Genomic DNA, 12,133 nt, shown 5'->3' with positions numbered 1-12,133 from the left:
CTAGATTATGTCCACTGTCCATAGCCTTTCATTCATCAAAGTTAATGCCAATTTACCCAATATTTAGAATCAATTACACTTGAGTAACTTATGTGTAAAAATACTACAAAATGTCATAGATAAATTTCCACTACAAGTACTTCTCCTATAATGCTATAGTTGTATTCCAGTGAAACCTCGCTTAATAGAAAAAATGGAGTCTATGGGAAAAGTGGGGTTGGGGCAACCCAGCAAAAAATATCATTCATGGTCGCTCAAAAATCACTCAAAAATCTAATGCAAACCATCTCATAGTCTGAATGAAGTTGAAGTTACATTTATTAATGAAATAAAAGTATATTTAACAAAGTATATTTTAAAAAGCTGCTCAGTTGGCAACCAATGTCGGTGCATGCACAGAATGACACCAAGATCGGTGCTGACAGCGCGCATGCACAGAACAGCGAGGACACGTCGCTGCAGAGAATGGCACACGCACGGAGCAGCAAGACAGCTGATACTGACATCGTGCATGTGCTGACTGTCACAGGCATTTGTACATGCACAGAATAAAGAGCATGAACCGATCCCCGCAGGAATCGTTCTATTGCAGACAAAGGTAAGCGTTCTTGAAAATACCGTTCCCTAATTCTTCAGCGATGTTATAGCCAAATCGTGCTGCCAAAACACGCATTATCCCAGAACTACTTGAATAGGCAATAACAAAAAGTCAAACCTCTAGTCCCTTAAATTTCAACAGCTGAAGATGCAAAACACTTGTAACTGCCGAGCTTTGTCTAAATAAATGCCATATACCAGAGATTAAACAGCCAGAGTTGTCTACCAAAGGGGAACATTGTTTCAAGAGAGTAAATAGTTAGGTTCTTTATCTAATCCCATTGTCGGGACATTTTACAACACACTACTTGGTCCTTTCCGCCATTTCTACTACACATAACATTCATAGCTGGTCACCTCTCAACTCCAAATTTCTACACCATCCCAGCATCCTCAACTGCCTTATCATCCAAAAATCAAATTTTAGTCTTGAAAATGTTCAATAACTGAGTATTCTCAACCATCTGAAAAAGAGTGAGTGAGTTTCAAAGGTCCACAACAATGAATGAGCAAATCTCTCATCACAACAAATGTAATATTTCATTGGCATTTGTATGCCACAGGGAGCGTGTGGGATAGGGTTACATCAACAAATAACCACCCAAGGTCTCAGAGGCATTCAGATCACATTATAACCAATGTCTTTTTAACAAAATCTAGTTAGTTTTAATGTAAACAGCACAGCAACCAATTTTCACTGAACAAGGAACTAAATATTCACCAATGTATGGAGGCATGAGATAGGTTGTCGACCACCTGATGAAGGAGCAGCGCTCCGAAAGCTAGTGCTTCCAAATAAACCTGTTGAACTATAACCTCATGTTGTGTGATTTTTTAACTTTGTCCACCCCAGTCCAACACCAGCACCTCCAAGTCATGTATTTAATAACAATGGTCATTTTTATGCAGGTAACTTCATTTAAATCAAATGAGTATCCCAACGTTTGCCTCTATTTATGATCAGGTAACAACTGCAGCTATTTTATGCTTAATTTCTGTCCTTTTGAAATCACTTTTGTTCATGTACATTTGCAGACACAATCCCATGACAGATGTTGAAATTTATATTAATAGTGAGTCCAGACCATCCTAAGAAGACCCATAGAACAAAACTGCCAGCAAAAATACTGAGGTGTCATTTTTTGAAATTCCAGAATTGTCAAGTTGTAAAATGGAACAACAACACAGTGCACAGCACCACAATGGAGAGGTTTCCCTCTTCACTACAAGATCAATACCTAGTTAAGTAATTGGCAGAGTCAATTCTACCTCTGTGCTGCCCAAAATTGTGTAAATGGAATCAGTGGGGAGCCAAAGTAAAAACCAAAAAAGGAAAAGTCATTGTACAGCCATTCTTCTTTCACAATCTCCCAAAGAACAGCAGCAAAGTTCTTTTTTTAAAAAAATCAGTTCTTCAACAAAGCAATCCATAACATGATCAAGACAGTCCAGAAAATAGAGGCATTTGAGACTTGAGAAAAATTATACAAGAGCAGAGGTGCTCGGAGCAATTACATACAATCAGAGTTATGTACAGAAGTGTCTTCACCCTGAAACGGCATAAGTTCAACAATGTTGTTAAGCAGCCTTCAGCTTAGGGAGATAACAGGATGACAAAGATTCTTCTACTAGAAGTTTGACAGACCGGCTTATTGAAATGGTTGCTGAACCAACTAAAATATGCCAGCACTCTCATTATGTTAGTGGATACTAAATGGCACAGTAACATCCCTAATTAATCACTACATGACAGTCAAACAACTCAGCTTTTGTTGAGTTGAATTGAATTTATTTTCAACTGACTGAAAATGGAAGTTGTGTTATGGTTGACGGCCTATTCTTTCATGTCCTTACAACCTGCAGAAAAGCATCTGAAAATCTCTCTTTTTTTTCCCCCATCACTATTATTCATCTTAAACCACAAGAGCTACATCTAATTTGTCAACCTCTTTGAAAATGCATTGTTTTGGCCTTAATCACTTTCCATGGCAACGAATTCCACAGGTTCACCATTCTGAGTGAAGAAATCTGGGTGAAGGTGAGAAATTTTACTCCTGAAAGGTTTATCCCTAACCCCTGTGAAACCCTGGTTCTGGAGCCCCCCACCATTGAGAACATCCAAAGTGCATCCAGCCTGTCTAGTTATATTAAAATTTTATAGGTTTCTATGAGAGTAGTCCTCATTCTTCTAAACTCCAGTCAATACAATCCTAAACGATTCAATCTCTCCTCATATGCCAGTCCTGCCATCCCAGAATCAACTTTGTAAATCTTTGCTACGTACCCTCTATAGCAAGGACATCCTTTCTCAGATAAGACAACCAAAACTACATACATTATTCCAAGTGATGTCTCACCAATGCCTCATGTAATTACAGCAAGACATTCTTGTTCCTGAATTTGAATCCTCTCACTATGAAAGCAAACATACACAGTTTGCCTTCTTTACTGCCTGCTGCACCTGCACACTTACTTTCAGTGACTGGTATAGTAGAACACTCAAGTCTTGTTAAACATTTCCTTCTCTCAATTCACTGCCAAATAATAATATTCCTATATTTGCTTCCGAGTGGACAAACTCATATTTATCTACGTTATACTGCATCTACCATGCAATTTTTCCGTTCACTCAACCTGTTCAACATCACACTGCAACATCTTTGCATCCTCTTCACAGCTTGCCCTTCTACTCCACTTCATCTCATCTGCAAATTGAGATATTACACTAGTTGAAAATGTGTTGCTGAAAAAACGCAGCAGGTCAGGCATCATCCAAGGAGCAGCATAATTGACGTTTCGGGCATGAGCCCTTCTTCAGGAACGGGCTCATACCCGAAACGCCGATTCTCCTGCTCCTTGGATGCTGCCTGACCTGCTGCGCTTTTCCAGCAATACTTTCAGCTCTGATCTCCAGCATCTGCAGTCCTCACTTTCTCCTCGAAGATATTACACTAGTTACCTCATCTAAATTAACATATATTTTGTACAACAGAAGCAGTCCACCAAACCATGTAGGCAATGCCGGTGGAGGATCATCCCAAAAAACATGCCTCTTTTTATAACAACGGCCATTATATCCCAGTGTGGGTGGGGGTTTCAAATTCTGTGCATCGCACTAGCCTGGTGAACTATAATTTCTAAATGAATTCAATTGACAAATACAGGGAACCACAGTAGCTTCAGTTTACATTAGAGATCCCTCTTAATTGCATGGGAGAAGTAATCATTATCGGGTGATCAGAATCAAAACATGCATACCATTGACATGGTAACATGGGCCACAAAAAAAATCATCCAAATCTATCCTCCACAGCTGCTGGTGTTTGCACACCCCCTGCCACACTAAAACCTACTGAATATGCATTCCCCAGTAGAATGACACTTGTCAAAAACTACAGGTCTTAGAGAAGTTTCTGCTATATGTTCCATTTTTTCTGACAAAACTTACAAAGGATGCAAAAAAAAGTTCTCCTTCCAAAATAATTGTTTCGGTTGTAACATTGCTATAAAGAAAATCTTGCTCAGACCTATGAATTTATAGCCTCTGTCAAAACTGTAACCAATATAGCTATTCCCCATCTCAATCAAAATCAAGTGTTTTAGCCTAGAAACTGGCCTTCGTAATTAATGTCAAATTAGAAATTTGTAATTAGGTCAGAATTAGTCTGAGCGCCCTAATTACAATCAGACGTGAGAGTTGGAGGAAGTGGTGAGATGGGGGAAAAAAAGAGACATCAATTGGCTGAGTGTATTTTTTTGTCTTATGCAAGGAAATTCCTTCAGCAATATTCTGAGAGCACCATATTATTTAAACATTTCCCACACATTCCTGCATTATCCACAAGGAGACACAAATCTCTTTACATCACTCACTAAAGTCATGAAAGCCTCATTTAAACAAACTTTGCACTTTAAGCACTTTTTTTATTAAGCCATTTAAAATACATTACTTTTACAATCTCTGTAGGGACCTTTAACATTCAAAGAGGAATTCAAACTTCTAGCTGGTAGCTGAAAGAAGGACTTTTTCTTCTGAAAAATGTGAAAACTTGATGCATCAAATGACTAAAAAACATTATTGACTGAACAATATTTTTGCTCAGTACAAAGCTTCCAAAAAATGAGTTGATGCCATGTCACACAGCACTTTCCATAGAAAAAGTTTCCTTGAGTCATAGAGATGTACAGCATAGAAACAGACCATTCGGTCCAACCCGTCCATGCCGACCAAGAAAATAGTTTATGCTCCCAACTGACAATGGATTGCTTGCTTTTTTAAAACGTTTGCAGCCTGATAGCTTTTAATTCCAAATTGTCTTTCACTTTGAGACTATGCTATTACACAGTGGTTAGCACTGCTGCCTCACAGCGCCTGAGACCCGGGTTCAATTCCCACCTAAGGCGACTGACTGTGGAGTTTGCACGTTCTCAGTGTCTGCGTGGGTTTCCTCCGGGTGCTCCGGTTTCCTCCCACAGTCCAAAGATGCGCAGGTCAGGTGAATTGGCTATGCTAAATTGCCCGTAGTGTTAGGTAAGGGATAAATGTAGGGGCATCGTTGGGTTGCGCTTCAGCGGGGCGGTGTGGACTTGTTGGGCCGAAGGGCCTGTTTCCACACTGTAATGTAATCTAATCTATTTCTCTAGTTCTAAGCTAGCTGAATCTTCTAAACTCGTTGATATCTTTAGAAACAATCTTGAAACTAAGTGTGAACTTCAACACATATTCTGTGTGGCAAACAAGAGAGTGAGCATTTGTTTTCCTATTTCCATTGCAGACTGGCTGATCCTACCTCTCGGCGACTGTAGACACGGGGAGAATGTGCAAACTCCACACAGACAGTTGCCCAAGGCTGGGATCGAACCCAGGTCCCTGGCGCTGTGAGGCAGCAGTTCTAGCCGCTGGCCATCGTGCCGCCCAATATGTAGTACAATGATAACATGACCTACTCAATGAAATTAGAAGTACAACCACAAAACAGCCTTTCAGAAATTTAAATCGATATCATTTGTTAATTTAGAAACCAATGATAATCATTCTTTGAAATGTTAGGAAGAATAGATCTGCTTCCCCGTTTTAAAAGATCTGTTGGCCAGAAAGATTTTTAATCCTGTAATTTAGTTTCAGTGTAAAGCCTATGGTTGTTAAAATCAGTGCTTTGCATCCTCAGTATTAAATAAATCTACAAAGTCTCACTGGTGGATGTTTCTCAGATTTGTTTTTCATTGGGCACTATTTTCTAAGATGATGGGAAACAGGGATAAAGAGACGTACAGACACAAACGGCAGCAACAACTCGAAGGGTGCTTGCACCCGGGGCCTGCCAGGAGTGGTGAGTGACTGATTTGAACCTTTCAAAAACTTACTTTAAGCGCGGGAGCCCTCCATTTCTGTTTTTCAGTGGTAGCAGCAACTCGAAGGTTGGGAGCTTGTACCAGGGGCCTGCCGGGAGCGGTGAGTCACTGATTTGTACTTTTAAATTTGAAGTCAGAGAGCAGAAGTATCTGGAAAAGGAGGGACTTCTTATTTTTATTTCCATCCAGCTATAAGCGCCAGATATCAGCTGAACACGTGGCTGCAAGGATGGTGCAGGAGGGAGGATTTCAGGTTCTTGGATAATTGGGGCTCATTCTGGGGAAGGTGGGACTTGTACAAACACTTGAACCAGAGGGGCACTAATATCCTGGGTGGGAAATTTGCTGGTGCTATTCGGATGGATTTAAACTAACTCAGCAGGGGAATGGGAACCGGAGGTGTAGTTGCAGTGCACAGGAGGATGAGAGTAGGGAGGACAGGGACAGGGTTTCAGGGTCACAGGAATGTGATGACAGACGGCGAAGTGGTTTGAAGTGTGTTTACTTCACGGCGAAGTGGTTTGAAGTGTGTTTACTTCAATGCCAGAAGTATTCGAAATAAGGTAGGTGAGCTTGCAGCATGGATAGGTATCTGGGACTTTGATATTGTGGCCATTTCGGAGACATGGATAGAGCAGGGTGAGGAATGGATGTTGCAGGTTCTAGGGTTTAGATCTTTCATTAAGAACAGGCAAGGCAGTAAAAGAGGGGAAGGCATGACCTTGTTAGTCAAGTATAACGGTGGCTGAGAGAACTTTTGATAAGGACTCGTCTACTGAGGTAGCGTGGGCTGAGGTTGGAAACAAGAGATGAGAGGTCACACTGCTTGGAGTTTTTTTTTTTTAAAAAAGGCCTCCATAGAGTTCCAGGGAGGTGGAAGAGAAGATTAGCAAAATTATTCTGAATAGGAGTGAAAGGAACAGGGTGGTCATTATGGGGGACTTTAACTTCCCCAATGTTGACTGGAAATGCTATAACTCCAGGCTGGATCAGTTTTTGTCCAATGTATACAGGAGGGTTTCCTGACAAAGGGTCAACAAGAGGAGAGGCCACACTGGATCTGGTGCTTGGTAATGAACCAGGCCAGATGTTTGATTTAGTTGTAGGTGAGCACTTTGGAGAGAGCGACCAAATTCAGTTATGTTGAGTTTAGCGATGGAAAGGGATAGATACATGCCACAGGTCAAGAGTTATCTATGGGGCAAGGGCAATTATAATGCGATCAGGCAAGAATTAGGATGCATTGAATGGGGTAGCAAAATAAAGGGGATGCAGACAATGGAAACGTGGAGCTGGTTTAAGGAACAGATATTGCGTGTCCTTGATAAGTATGTACCTGTCAGGCAGGGAGGAAATGATAAGGTAAGGGAATCATGGTTTACTACAGAAATTGTATCTCTTGTTAAGAAGAAGAAGGAGGCTTATGTGTTGATGAGGCAAGATGGTATAGATGAGGCGATGGAGAGTTACAGATCAGTGAGGAAGGATTTAAAGAGAGAGCAAAGAAGAGCAAAGAGAGGACACGAGCAGTCTTTAGCAAATAGAATAAAGGAGAACCCTAAAGCTTTCTATAAGTATGTGAGGATTAAAAGGATGATTAGGGTAGGAATAGGGTTAAAGACAGAAGTGGGAAGTTGAGTGTAGACCTTGAGGAGATTGGAGGAGAGGTGCTAAATGAACATTTCTCATCAGTGTTCACTCCGGAAAATGAGAATATTGTAGAGGAGAAGAATAAGGTGCGAGATATTAGACTAGAAAGGATCGAGGTTAGTTACGCACAGGTGTTATCAATTCTAGAAGGAGTGAAAGTAGACAAGTCCCCTGGGCCGGATAGGATTTATCCCGAGGATTCTCTGGGAAGCTAGGGAGGAGATAGCAGAGCCTTTGGCTTTGATATTTGAGTCATCATTGTCTACAGGTTTGGTACCAGAGGACTGGAGGATTGCAAATGTTGTGCCCTTGTTCAAGAAGGGCAGTAAAGATGACCCAGGTAATTATGGACCAGTGAGCCTTACTTCTGTTGTAGGAAAGGTTTTGAAAAGGATTATAAAAGATAAGATTTATCATCTAGCAAGCAACAATATGATTTCAGATAGTCAACATGGTTTCGTCAAGGGCAGGTCGTGTCTCACAAACCTCATCGAGTTTTTTGAGAAGGTGACCAAGCGTGTAGATGAGGGTAGGACAGTTGACGTGGTATACATGGACTTCAGTAAAGCCTTTGATAAGGTTCCACATGGTAGGCTGTTGGAGAAAATGCAGAGGAATGGGATTGAGGGTGATATAGCAGTTTGGATTAGAAACTGGCTTCCTAAAAGGAGGCAGCGAGTGGTGGTTGATGGAAAATATTCAGCCTGGAGTCTGGTTACTAGTGGTGTGCCACAAGGATCTGTTTTTGGGACCATTGCTGTTTGACATTTTTATAAATGACGCAGATGTAGGCATAGATGGATGGATTAGTAAATTTGCAGATGACACTAAGGTCGGTGGAGTAGTGGACAGTGTGGAAGAATGTTACAGGTTGCACGGGGACTTGGATAAACTGCAGAATTGGGCTAAGAGGTGGCAAATGGAGGTCAATGCAACTAAATGTGAGGTGATGCACTTTGGGAAGAATAACAAGGCGGCAGAATACTGGGTCGATAGAAAGATTCTTGGTAGTGTGGATGTGCAGAGGGATCTTGGAATTCATGTGCATAGATCCCCGAAAGTTGCCACCCAGGTTGATAGTGCTGTTAAGGCGGCATAGAGTGTGTTAGGTTTCATTCATAGTGGGATTGAGTTCCGGAGCCACAATATCATGCTGCAACTGTACAAAATGCTGGTGCGGTCACACTTGGAATATTGTGTACAGTACTGGTCTTCATATTTCGGGAAGGATGTGGAAGCATTGGAAAAGGTGCAGAGGAGATTTACCAGGATGTTGCCTGGTCTGGAGGGAAGGTCTTATAAGGAAAGGCTGAGAGACTGGAACCTGTTCTCATTGGAAAGAAGGCGGCTAAGAGGGAATTTGATAGAGATATACAAGATGATCAGAGGATTCGATAGGGTAGACAGTGAAAATCTTTTTCCTAGGATGATTACGTCAGCGTGTACGAGGGGACATAACTACAAATTGAGGGGTGATAGATTTAAGACAGATGTCAGAGGCAGGTTCTTTACGCAGAGAGTGGTAAGGGCATGGAATGCCCTACCTGCCAATGTAGTCAACTCAGCCACGTAAGGAAGATGTAAGCAATCCTTAGATAAGCACATGGATGATTTTGGGATAGTGTCGGGGGACGAGCTGAGAATAGTTCACAGGTCGGTGCCACATCGAGGGCTGAATGGCCTGCTCTGCGTTGTATTGTTCTATGTTCTAAACGTTCACACCTGCTAATACAAATCCATTTTTTGTTGCTGTCTGCTCTCTGTGAAACAATTGACTGAAATATAGTTCATTTGTGAATTCATGTGCCTGCCACAATTGTTTTTTTTCTAAACCGGATAATCTGGAGGTGAGCCCTCCATCCCAATGGGAGAAACTTCTGAGAGTTTAGAAAGAAAGTTGCATCTCAAAAACACAAAGACATCTGCTTTGAAATCAAATATATTCCTAACCCAAGTTGAGTTAATATCACTACAATAATACAGGTGATCAAAGACTGGCAAGCATCATATGACTTAATCTACCAACTAATGCAGCCAGGCTGTAAGAATGGCTGTTATAGATACAGTTGTACCTTTATTTAGACATTCTCAAATAAAATGTCACAGTAAAACAAGAAACAGGTTAAACTACAGCAGGAAGCATGACACAATTCATTCTTTTTTATTGTTTTCCCGAAGAAGCTTCACTAGTATCCCTTCAAAGCTTATACAAATGTTCTTACAATTTGCTTTGGGCAAATGTATAAATGCCTAGTGGGTGATTGCAAATGACTGTCAACCTCTCCTTTGCTATCACACTACAGAATGATGCAAATGTTCCGATGGGGACAAAATGTAATATTAGTGATGCGCTGAGTGTTTGTGCACATAATCTCTTATGAAAACACAGATGCTGCACACAGCAGTGATTAGAGATTTCACTGAATGTCTCTGTAGAAAAAAATATTTAATTTGCAGTGTTAATGCTGATTTAACTTTAATGGGTTCAGGAAAATGAATTCACTCATGATTAGACTCTATTTGAATGAGCCAATTATGCACTTATCAAAAAAGATTTCCATTACTCAAAGCTACACAGATTCTATCTACGATCACAGTTCATATTCAATTTCTTTTGATAAGCTCACATATTGTATCTTCAGGAGGCTTCATGAGGAAGTGCTTAACCAATATTCCAATGATCTGATATAGATCCAATTAGCATTTTTCTGGTGTTCAGCTCAGTTGGCTAAACAGATAGAGGCTCAGAGTAATGCCAATCACTCAAGCTTTTATCCTGTTTCACTGAAGATAGACTTGGGTTCAACCCCCTTACATTGCTCCATTGTAAAATCATAGGATCCATAATCATTCAAGCTCACACTATCTGCAGAAGTAGTATTTGCCAGCATTAAAGTAGTGATTATTCAAAACAGGATTGTGTTTATGCAACTTATATCCACACACTGATGAGAATTCACCAACAGCCATTTTTGTAGGTTTGGAAAAAAAAACTTGAGTACTTGCACTTCAACTTGCATTTTTTAAATTGCTTCCCAGAGAAACAATGTAGAAAATAAATGCAGTTTACTGCCCATTAGCTGCTGCCTAATCAGAAACAAATATTTGGCATGTGTTTCACATCTTTAAAGTCACATGGCAAATATTCAGAATCAAAAAGAGAGAGAACTTAAATTCCTGATGAGATTTGAAATGGTTCCTTAGAAACATACATATATCAGACATTTCCCAAATTTTGCCACTCCACTGATAACCCAACTTCTGTAAACTTGGGTCAGTGTACATAAAGTTTGTCTGGGGAAAGAGTAGGACATGCATAGAATGTGAAAGACTTTCACTGTGTAGAAAATGACAATATAGATGCAAGATTAAATGTTCCCTTGGCTTTTGCTTTTCAGACCGTTGCACTAGATTTTATTTCTCTTGGAATCTCCCTGCAAGATAAGAACTTTTTTCTCAAAGCTACTCCATCAAATTTTCGTGTCAATGGTCAAAGACACTATTATGCCTTCAACTACACAGAGCCAAACACAGCCATCAAGACCACCCTCGACAGGATTAAATACAATAAGCGAGAGTTACCAGGTGATTTAGTTGCTACAAGATGTTTCATCTATATTGTAGAGTTGCAACAGAAGTCAACTTTGCTCCATTTTGACTCCTTCCTTTTTTTTTGGGAGTGGGCTGGCCATCATAAATTAGATATGTACAGAAATCAGATTTCAAAATAAAATGTCGTAATTAAGCTGCTGTCAGAGTTCCAGATGATATTGGCATTGGCCAAATCACATCGCAGAAGAGTCCAAATTTTATTTTTGCTATTTGTTTACTGTAGTCAGTTGCTAAACTTATTCATAAAGGGACTACCGAAGTAGATCCTTGTGATGGCACCAGTACAAGCTGGGGCAGCATTGTGGCTCAGTGGTTAGCACTGCTGCCTCAGTGCCAGGGACCCGGGTTCAATTCCAGCCTTGGGTGACTGTCTTTGTGGAGCTTCCCCTGTCTGCGTAGTTTCCTCTGGGTGCTCCAGTTTCCTTGCACAATCCAAAGATTGTGAATTCGTCATGCTAAATTGCCCATAGTTTTCAAGTATGTATAGATTAGGTCCATTGGTCAGGGATAAATGTAGACTAATAGGATAGGATAATGGGTCTGGGTGGGATACTCTTTGGAGGGTCAATATGGACTTGTTGGGCTGAAGGGCCTGTTTCCACATTGCAAAGAATCTAAGATCAGGGCTGTTCCTGAGCATTGCCAGGACTATGCCTTGTGGTGAGTTTTGAAAGTAATATCAGAGTTCATGAAATACTGGGAGGATCTGATAACACAAAGAATAATAGTGTTAAAAAGGTGGAGAATAAGGGTGAAAATATCGACATCTAAATCAGAATGACACTGTGTGCATGAAGGTGCACAGAGTACAGTTGACTGCTAATAAGACTGGGGAAGATACAATAACAGATCGCCTTGTGGGATTATGGCATGCCAATGTCGGCATTAAATATTCCTGGATGTAGGTTTGCTTGCTGAGATA

At 40.6% G+C, this 12,133-nt stretch overlaps 1 protein-coding gene and 1 long non-coding RNA gene across 5 annotated transcripts in view; one reads left to right on the top strand and one right to left on the bottom strand.

Moving 5' to 3' along the window:
* Positions 1-12,133, bottom strand: part of epha6 (eph receptor A6) — a 674,628-nt gene that overhangs the window by 571,633 nt on the left and 90,862 nt on the right. The gene's annotated exons all lie outside the window — the stretch shown is intronic.
* On the top strand, positions 474-11,335 carry LOC122555109. Its single transcript, XR_006313174.1, has 3 exons — positions 474-598; positions 5,809-5,927; positions 10,998-11,335. It is a non-coding gene; the product is annotated as an uncharacterized LOC122555109 (long non-coding RNA).

The sequence above is a fragment of the Chiloscyllium plagiosum genome, chromosome 12, assembly GCF_004010195.1.
Source record: "Chiloscyllium plagiosum isolate BGI_BamShark_2017 chromosome 12, ASM401019v2, whole genome shotgun sequence".
NCBI lineage: Eukaryota > Metazoa > Chordata > Chondrichthyes > Orectolobiformes > Hemiscylliidae > Chiloscyllium > Chiloscyllium plagiosum.
The sequence above is the reverse complement of the archived record's forward strand: the minus strand, read 5'-3'. Positions and strand labels throughout refer to the sequence as shown.